A 10,433-nucleotide genomic window follows, 5' to 3' on the forward strand; every position below is an offset into this window, starting at 1 on the left:
AGCACTTTAAAAACTCAAGTCCAATTCACAAATGAACCAGAGAGTAAAAAAACATGCGATATTTACCACCAGGGTTTTGTTGGCGTTATCACATGCGGAGAACCCTCACGCTGTTTTTTGCCAAATAGCTGGTTGCTAAGGAGCAGGCCAGAAAGCCAGCCGCTGTGCCTTTAGACCCCTTTCACACTGGGGCGGTTTTCAGCCGCTTTGGGGTTAAAAAAGCGCCTGAAAGAAGCTGCATCTGCAATCCCAATGTGAAAGCCCTAATACTTTCACACTGAGGTGCAGCGCTAACAGGGCGTCAAAAAAAGTCCTGCAAGCACCATCTTTGCAGCGCTGAATACACAGCTCCTAAAAAAGCTCCCTCAATGGGAAGGGGGCTTTAACGCCAAAGCGCCCGAAAAACTCCCTAGTGTGAAAGGGGCCTTAACAACAGATGACTCATCAGCTGTTAGCGGAAGGGGAACCCCACGCCAAAATAAAAAGAAAGTGTGGGGTCCCCCCCAAAGTCCATACCAGTTCCCCTGGACATGCGACTTAAAAAACAAAACGCAAACACGGTGCATTTTTGATGTGTTTTCTATTTATTTCAACAGCGAGCTGCGTGTTTGGTCCGGTTTTGAAAAGTGCACCGCAGTGGTGTGAATAGTTCCATAGGATTTAGATGGAAATATTTTTCTTGCGATTTTAGCAAGGTAAACAAAGCCACAAAAACGCCTCACTTGAGCCAACGCTGTGCCCATCTGTAACGGCTCTCTCCTTGCATTCAAAGGATAGAGTAGCAGCAGCTCCTGTTTATTAAATCCTGTAAGCTCGGAGGGGGGGGGGGGGGGGGGGTGTTTTCCAAGCCACACTGCGGGTGTCTATGGAAGCACACATCCCGGCTCAAACATGAGCCCACACGTTGGCCCCCCCATAGCAAGCAGCTTGCTATAGGGGCATACCTGGAAGAGAAGGACCTGAGAAAGCAAGCGGGAGACCCCAGAAGAGGAGGTTTGAGGACCCTCTGTGCAATTCCAGTGCACACAGCAGGTATGTATAACAGGTTTGAGATTTCAAAAAAAATAAGCTTATAACTGCTTTAAGCCTGATATGGTGAAAGACTACAGAGCGGTCTCTCCCGGAAAGGACTGTGACTATCGCTGGAATAAAGCCTTGATTACCTGAACTGTGTATGGCTGCTGTGCTTATATAATGAGAAATGCCTTATTAAAATAGGAAACTCAGCTTAGGCAGCATTCTATATTAGCAAGAAGCCATAGAAGTGTACAAAACAGAAACACACACTCTATACATGGGCTGGACAGGACAGGGAGAGGTGGAGGAGGACAGGGATATGCTCCCCACTACACCACAGCTACCCCAGCCAGGGTTGTACTGGCTCCACACAGAACCGTGTTGACATGGCAGTGCATTGTGCTTTGTCACGGCTCGTCTGCACTTCCCCCCCAGAACCGCACTCACCCGTCTCACTGCTTCCTGTAGTCTCTATATTTATCCCTCCTCATCTTCCCGGCTACCGTCCTGGGCTCCGCCCACTCCTCCCCGCTCTGGCTGCGCCCCCTCCCCGTTCTCCGGTGTCTCAGGCCTACAACGTGCTGCGTACGTGCGCGCCTGTGTCTGCGCGTGCTCGCAGCGTCACGTGATCAGTGCGCGGGAAGTTGGAGGGGAGGGGTGGTTGAGCTGTAGAAGTGATGCTGCGGTTGCTACCAAACGGTGACAGGAGAAATGGTGGTCAGGTAGAGTTAAAGGGGTGGTTCACCCTAAAAACTACTTTTTCTTATTCCACTGCCCCCCCCCACATTACAATACGATTAAGGCTCTTATTATTTTTTTCATGCTGTACATACCTTAGTACAGCATATTCACCCGTGCATCCGGGTTGCGAGTCCCGCGGGAGTGGGCGTTCCTAACATGTGTGTGATTGACGTTTTGCCCAAAAACGAGCTCCCCCCGTCGCGTAAGCTGCGTCACGATTGGCGAAAGGAGCCGAACGGCGATGCGCATGTGCAGTATAGCGCCGACTCGCCGTTCGGCTCCTTTCGCCAACCGTGACGCGGCTTACGCGACGGGGGGGAGCTCGTTTTTGGGCAAAACGTCAATCACACACATGTTAGGAACGCCCACTCCCGCGGGACTCGCAACCCGGATACACGGGTGAATATGCTGTACTAAGGTATGTACAGCATGAAAAAAATAATAAGAGCCTTAATCGTATTGTAATGTGGGGGGGCAGTGGAATAAGAAAAAGTAGTTTTTAGGGTGAACCACCCCTTTAATATCATCCATTTGCTCAGATATGAATAGAGACACTGGCCCAGATTCAGGTAGCTTTGCCCATTTTTTACGGAGGCGCAGCGCACCGTTTTGCCGCTGCGCCTCCGTAAATTTCCTGCGCTACGCTTGATTGACGGAGCAGTAGCTCCGTAAATTGCGTGTGCGCTCCGGAAAACTGCCCGGCGTAAGGGCGCGTAATTTAAATGATCCCGTGGGGGGCGTGGATCATTTAAATTAGGCGCGTTCCCGCTCCGAGCGTAGTGCGCATGCTCCGTCGGGAAACTTTCCCGACGTGCATTGCGGTAAATGACATCGCAAGGACGCCATTTGCTTCAAAGTGAATGGCGTCCAGCGCCATTCACGATTCACTTACGCAAACGTAATTTTTTAAAAACGCGACGCGGGAACGACGGGTATACGTAGCATTGGCTGCCCCTGCTAATAGCAGGGGCAGCCTTACGCAAAAACCGACGTACGCAAACGACGTAAACTGCGTACGCAGGGCTCGCGTAGGGTTGTGAATCGGTGTTAGTATGCAATTTTGCATACTATACGCTGACCACTATGGGAACGCCCCCTAGCGGCCATTGTAAGAATGCAGCCTACGATATGACTGGCATAAGAGCCTTATGCTAGTCATATCTTAGGCTGCAGTCGGCGTATCGAGGTTCCTGAATCAGGAGCATTTGAAACGCCGGCGCAAGTAAGCAATTGCGCTGCGTAACTATGGTTACGCAGACGCAATTGCTCTCTGAATCTGGGCCACTCTAATTATCACATTGAAGACATACCTCCCAGCATTTTGAGATGGGAAGGAGGAACACCTACTCGCAAATGTATGTAAACATAGGACATGCCCCCTGCCACACCCCCTTAAAGGAGAATTAACCAAAAAAAAGGTTAATTATTCACTTCCCGACTGGCTCACGCCAATATACGTTGTCAGAATGGCTCTGTTGGGTACGTTGTTCCCTTTATAAGCCGCCAAAGGGGGCCCGATGCACGTGAACGGCGGGTGCGATCGCGGGCACGAGTGCTAGCACAGGGATTTGTGTGTCCGATCTGTCCTGTCGGAGTACTAGTAAAAAAAAATGCCATAAATCTTTCCCACAGTTTGTAGACGCTATAACTTTTGCACAAACCAATCAATATACGCTTATTGTGATTTGTTTTTACCAAAAATATGTAAAAGAATATATATTGGCCTAAACTAATGAAGTAATTTGTTTTTTAAAAACGTTTTTTGGGATATTTATTATAGCAAAATTGTCGCTCTTTTTTTGTTGATAGCGCAAAAAAAAAAAACCGGCAGAGGTGATCAAATACCACCAAAAGAAAGCTCTATTTGTTTCGGTACAGCATTAGAGGTCAACAGATATATTGGTCGGCCGATATTTAGCCTTTTTCAAGAAATCGGCATCGGACGATTATTATCTAAAAAAAGGCCGATTTGTTAGGATCTGAGGCCCCGCCGGCCGCCACCTTCTATTTTAAACGGCTATCACGGCCGCTGCCTGCTGACTTTTTTTTTTTCCCTGTGCAGGGAGTCAGCAGCAGCATCCGCCGATTGGCTGTTCCTGGCCGCGCTGCATTCTGGGGATTGTAGTCTGGCGGCAGAGGCAAAGGCAGGCCTCTACAGCACGTCAGGGGACAAATGAAGCGCTTTTTGCCATTCCAGGTGGACAGAACAGAGCCAGGAGCGCTCCGCTGGTGGGCACTGATGAGGTGTCAGTGTGAAAGACAGCTTGGCACTGGTGGGCACTGGTGAGCTGGGCACTGGTGGGCGCTGATGAGGTGGCAGTAAATGACAGCTTGGCACTGGTGGGCACCACTGAGCTTGGCACTGGTGGGCACTGATGAGATGACAGTAAATGACAGCTTGGCACTGGTGAGCACTGACGAGGTGGCAGTAAATGTGAGCTTAGCACTGGTGAGGTGGCAGTAAATGACAGCTTGGCACTGATGAGGTGACAGTGAATGACAGCTTGGCACTGGTGGACACTGACAAAGTGGCAGTGAATGTAAGCTTGGCACTGGTGGGCACTCACTGGTGAGCTTGGCACTGGTGGGCACTGGTGAGGTGGCAGTAAATGACAGCTTGGCCCTGGTGGGCACTGAGCTTGGCACTGGTGAGCACTGAGCTTGGCACTGTTGAGGTGACAGTGAATGACAGCTTGGCACTGATGGACATTGGTGAGGTGGCAGTGAATGGCAGATTGGCACTGGTGGGCTGCACTAAGGGGCACTAATGTAGTGGCACTGAGGGGCATGAATGAGGTGGCACTGAGGGGCACCAATGAGGTGGCACTTACAGGCTGAACTGGTAGACACTAATGAGGTGGCACTGACAGGCACGAATGGACACTGATAGGCTGCACTGGTGGGCACTAATGAGATGGCACTGAATATGATGAGGTTGCATTGACAGGCTGCACTGGTGGGCACTAATGGATACTGATAGACTGCACCGGTGGGCACTGATGTGGCACTGACAGGCTGCACTGATGGACACTGGCAGGCTGAACTCGTGGGCACTAATGAGGTGGCAATTATGGGACACTGATAGGCTGCACTCCACCTCTCCACCCTAAACAATAACCTCATCCCCACCTCTCCAACCTAGATTTTCTGAGATGAAGGAAAAAGGAAAAAATAAATAAAAAATCGGCCTAAAATATCGCATATCGGTCGACCTTTTTACAGCATTGCCCGACCGCGCAATTGTCAGTTAAAGGGATGCAGTGCCAAACTGTAAAAATTGCTCTGGTCAGGAGGGGGGTAAAAGCTTCTGGGGCTGAAGAGGTTAAATCCACAAGGACTTTTTTAACACTAAGGGCCCTTTCACACGGGGCGGATCAGTAATGATCTGCCTCCGTGTATCCGTAAGCTCAGCGGGGATCACTCCGTATATCCCCGCTGAGCCGGCGGCTGACAGGGCGGTCCCCGCACACTGTGCAGGGACCGCCCTGTCTTTTTTCCGCTCTCCCCAATGGGGGATCGGATGAACACGCACCGTGTGTCCGTGTTCATCCGATCCGCAGACGGAAGAAAAAATAGGGTTTTCTTCCATCCGCAAAATCGGATCTTTGCGGAGGCGGGTGATTACGAGTGTCAGCGGATGTTTATCCGCTGACACCCGCAATCACATAGGGACCAATGTATGTCCCTTTTTCATCTGCAAACGGATGGTTGAAAAAGCGGACATACGGTCCGCACATGTGAAAGGGGCCTAATTTTTCTTTATATTGGCTTTTAACCACTTCCATACAGGGCATTTTCACCCCCTTCCTGCCCGACCAATTTTTAGTTTTCAGCGCTGTCGCACTTTGAATGACAATTGCGCGGTCGTGCGACGTGGCTCCCAAAAAAAGTTGACGTAGTTTTTTTCCCACAAATAGAGATTTATTTTGGTTGTATTTGATCACCTCTGCGTTTTTTATTTTTTGCGCTATAAACAAAAGAAGAGCAACAATTTAGAGAAAAACACAATATCTTTTACTAAATATCATAATTATTTTTTTAAAAATTTTTTTTCCTCAGTTTAGACTGATACGTATTCTTCTTCATATTTTTGGTTTAAAAAAAAAAGTCGCAATAATTGTATTTGATCGGTTTGCATAAAAGTTCTAGCATCTACAAAATAAGGAATAGATTTATGGCATTTTTATTTTTATTACTAGTAATGGCGGCGATCTGCGATTTTTATTGTGACCGTGACATTGCGGCGGACATATCGGACACTTTTGACACAATTTTGGGACCATTCACATTCATACAGAGATTAGTGCTACGAAACTGCAATGATTAATGTGTTAATGTGACTGGCAGGGAAGGGGTTAACACTAGGGGGCGAGGAAGGGGTTAATATGTTACCTAAAGTGTGTTCTAACTGTAGGGGGAGGGTGACTCACAAGGGGAGGAGACTGATGTGTGTTCCTCTGTACTGGGAACACACATTGGTCTCATCGCTGACGGGACATGGATCTGTGTGTTTACACACACAGATCCATGGTCCTGCCGTGATTTCGGGCAATCGCGGGTGCCCGGCAGACACGCACCGGGTCCCGAGCAATGCGGGGGGGTCGCTCGGGAATGCAAGTACGTCATATGACGTCCACTCTGAGGGAGGGAGGGTTCCCGCCGACGTCATTTTACAATGACTTGGTAGGGAAAGTGCTAAAATTTACAAATGCAGCAATTTAGAAATTGGATAAAAGGTTTAGCACTGGGAAACACTTTCTGAAAGATAAAAAGTGCATTTTATATACAGCTATATAGATCAGACCAAAATGAGGGACAAATGAGGCGGAAAGAGGGACAGAAGGATTTTGTTCCAAATCAGGGACAGTCCCTCGAAATCAGGGACAGTTGAGAGCTATGAAGAAGAGAGTGGTGAGAAAGCAAGATCATTTTGAGGGAGGATTTGTAGCTGTGTAATGTCTGTAACCTGTGCCCCCGTAATAATTCAAGATTTTCCTAGCTTGTGACGGAAAATATTAATTATATGAAGACAGGAGGCGAGTATCTTATGCATTATCTTTCTTTAATAATGCCCATAGCAGAAATACAGTAAACATTTATTGTAACTTAAAAAATTCAAAGAACTACGCTTCCCAGCAGTCCCTGGGCCAGTGTAGCCCCTCCCAGACCGTAGCCTATATAAGGGACTGTCTGAGGTAACCTATTCCTCTTTCTTCATGCGAATTAGTGTAAACAGGAACCAAAAGTCCAATTAGACATCTCCGCGGCTGCCGGAAACCTTCCGACCGGAACACAACATCCGAATCTGGAGGAAACGAAAGGACAAGGCCAAGACGGACCAACTTCATCCGGACCAACTTCATCCCAACGGGGACTATAGGAAACCCAAACCATTCGGAGCCGACCGGTCAGTTGTCCTCAGGAACATGGACCAACGGATTCAGTCAACGGCATCCCGACTCCGGATCTGGAACGCAGTAGGAACCTCCATCTGCGGTGAACTAAACCCATGGATCGAAACGGACAGCAATCCCAACAGGGATAGTGAAAACGAACTCCCGGGGCGTACCAGCCTCCGACTTGCAGGGTGCGTGGTTCATCAGTCTAGAACGAGAGAGAGACAACCTCGTGACAGGGTTGGGTTGGGAGGGAAGATACTCGCCTCCTGTCTTCATATAATTAATATTTTCCGTCACAAGCTAGGAAAATCTCGAATTATACATCAGACAGGAGGCTCATATCTTATGCAAGTTCAAAGCTATAACAATGCATATGACCAATAACAATCAAAATAATCCACAACACTGACATAGATATGTGTACCTCCTGTTCAAAGCGGGATTGGCGGAAAAGCGGTCGCTGACAACAGTCCGCCGCTATAGTAAGTCACAGAGGAAACCGGGAAGAGAGGATTAACGTAGGAAACGAGTAGTTGAAAGACTTGCGAAGATCGCAGCGAGGCTGTCAAGGACATATAAGTCTGTAGACCGCGGACCACATACAGTTGTGGATGTGCGGGGAAGAACGGGTAGAAAACCGATCGAAGTACCGTCTGGTCCAACGCACGACGGAAAAAGACTTGAGTCTCTGAGGCGAGGAATGACGCCTGGATATGTCCAAAGCCTTGACGTCTGACCCACGATGATGGAAATCAGACACAAGAAGACAGTAAGCTCGAAAGACAGTAACCTCAAACAGAGTGTCAACGTCCCCCAGCCCGAGAACATGATCATGACCTTGGAAAAAATCCCAAGTGTGCTGGTACATTGGGTGATTTAAACTTAACGCCTTCAAAATTGACACACCAACGGATCCAAAGAGTCCGCCAGATAATTGGCTATTACAGACCCTGGCGCATGAACGGGGTCGACCCGTCGTTGATCACACCAAGTAACCCAGAGTCCCCAGGTAGATCGAGATGCCGATCTAGTCCCGGGGCCCAGTCCAAGGCAGGGAATCCCTAGCTGTTCCCGAAAGGTCGTAGACTGCGACCGGAACCCCGATACTAACCATGTGAGGAGAGGTAGGATGTGCTTCGTGAGTAGAGGGTGCAGATCCCCGTTCGGACCAGCGAGGAGGTGGGGGGAATGAGGGAACAACCTGGGGAGTTCCACCGTCATCCTCAGAAGGAGGGGAAACTATGGCTGCGTCGGCCACCACGGAGTGAACCGCACGACTGATGCCCTCCGGCTCGCTAAGTGAAGGAGGACCCTGAGGGTCACCAGGAACAGGGGAACGCGTAATGTGTCCCCTGTGACCACGTTTGGTGGAGGGCGTCCACATGGTGCGCCTCCGGATCCGGCCTCCGGTTGTAAGAGCGCGGAAACTGGTGGTTGATACGGGGAGCGAACAGGTCCATAGAGAAGGATCCGCAAAGTGAGCGAGGATCAGGGACCCTGACCGGTGCGGTCGCCAATCGTTGGAATCGGTCAGGTAACGAGAATCCAATCTGCCACCCTATAGGGATAGTCTGTGGCATATCCCGCAATCGGGACGATGTTGCATTCCGGGCAGAAGTGCCCGAAGCCTTACTAGATCCGCTAGGATTCTGGATCAGGGGCCCACCAAGCGATCGACGTACCGGACTGCGGGTACGTTGTCCGAACGCAATAGCACACAGCAGATGGACGTGCGTGGCAACAGACTTCCGATGGCAAAAAAGGCCGTCAGGGGTGTACGTGTTGATGTGCAGCCGAGGGTTCTCTGCGGACCACGTCCTCTCTACAAAACGGGTGGCACAGATAGCAAAGTGGGAAAAACATACAGCAAAAACTAAACGTTTATCATTTTTAGAAATATCAGTTGTGCTTCATAAGACAGAAGGTTGATAGAACAACACACAGATGAAGGTCTGAGGGGATCAGAGGGTATATACAGATACAGGTGGAAGTTGAAGGGAATAGCGGAGGAGGGAAAACCTCCGTAGCTGTAATAAAAGCCGGGGTGGGAGGGGGGGGGGATCCCCAGCACCCTGTGGAAAAACGATGTGACATTAGGATCTACACAAATTAAAAAAGGCTGCTGATAACCAAATAACAAGCAAGCCTACATACAAATTATAAACATAGAGTAATGTACTTATCTGAGTTCTGGCTATAAGCAGAAAGAAAGAGGAATAGGTTACCTCAGACAGTCCCTTATATAGGCTACGGTCTGGGAGGGGCTACACTGGCCCAGGGACTGCTGGGAAGCGTAGTTCTTTGAATTTTTTAAGTTACAATAAATGTTTACTGTATTTCTGCTATGGGCATTATTAAAGAAAGATAATGCATAAGATATGAGCCTCCTGTCTGATGTATAATAATGATTAAGCACTGTAGGACAGTGTGAAACGCGTCAGCTGTGTTTTTCTTTATTCTGCTGTGACATGTCAGTTTTGTGACCTATTTTATTAAAAAGGAACGCTTTTTCGGAGTGCGGCTGTCCTAGTCTTCCTCATCAATTTTAACCTGTGCCCCCGTATTGGGATAGATACACCAGTGTTTCCCAACCTTTATCTAGTCATAGCGCCCTTGAGAAGTGTTGTGGCACCCCAGTCTAATTAGGCCTCGTACACACAATCAGATTTTCATTTTTTGTTTCATGCTAGTCTCATATGTGAAGAGGTTACTCACCATACGAAAATTCTCGTATGGCAGAATACAACGTCAGAAGTAATGTGTTGGATATTTTTGTATGTAATCTTTTGTTTCGGAGCATGCATAGTCTTGCTCTTACGATTTTTTTTGTTCAGACTAAAACTGTACTAATTAAACGAAAATCGGATGTTGTGTTCACGTACGAATAAAATGTTATAGTCTGCGCATTCAGTTTTTGTCGTACGAAAATTCAGAATCAGCTTTCGAAAGCACCGTACTATTAATCCAAACATCGACAAATCGTTCGTCGGACAAAATTTAACTTCCAATTTTCTTATTGTGTGTACAGTCCTTAAGGCTTGGTTCACAGTACAGACTGTTGGGGAATCTGTACAAAATCCATACACTCAGACGGACAGGGGTGTCATCATTTCTAGGGTTGTCTCGATACCAGTATCGGTATCGGGACCGATACTGAGCATTTGCGCGAGTACTTGTACTCGCGCAAATGCTCCCGGTGCCAAACCCGATACTTTTTTTTTCTTCTAGAGAGGGGGTGGGGAGGGTGCGGTGAGTGGAGCCGTGCAGTCCTCAAAG

General features: G+C 48.5%; 1 protein-coding gene across 5 annotated transcripts in view; it reads right to left on the reverse strand.

The window, feature by feature from the left end:
* Positions 1–1,618, reverse strand: part of KANSL3 (KAT8 regulatory NSL complex subunit 3) — an 89,475-nt gene extending 87,857 nt beyond the window's left edge. For 4 of the 5 annotated variants that reach the window (XM_040345943.1, XM_040345939.1, XM_040345941.1 and 1 more), the window contains exon 1: positions 1,465–1,617. The gene's annotated coding sequence lies outside the window, so the exon portion shown is untranslated. Of the gene's footprint in view, positions 1–1,464 lie in introns of all 5 variants that reach the window. The other variant, XM_040345944.1, reaches the window with a different exon arrangement.
* Between the last annotated feature and the right edge of the window lie 8,815 nt (positions 1,619–10,433).

The sequence above is a fragment of the Rana temporaria genome, chromosome 3, assembly GCF_905171775.1.
Source record: "Rana temporaria chromosome 3, aRanTem1.1, whole genome shotgun sequence".
Taxonomy (NCBI): domain Eukaryota; kingdom Metazoa; phylum Chordata; class Amphibia; order Anura; family Ranidae; genus Rana; species Rana temporaria.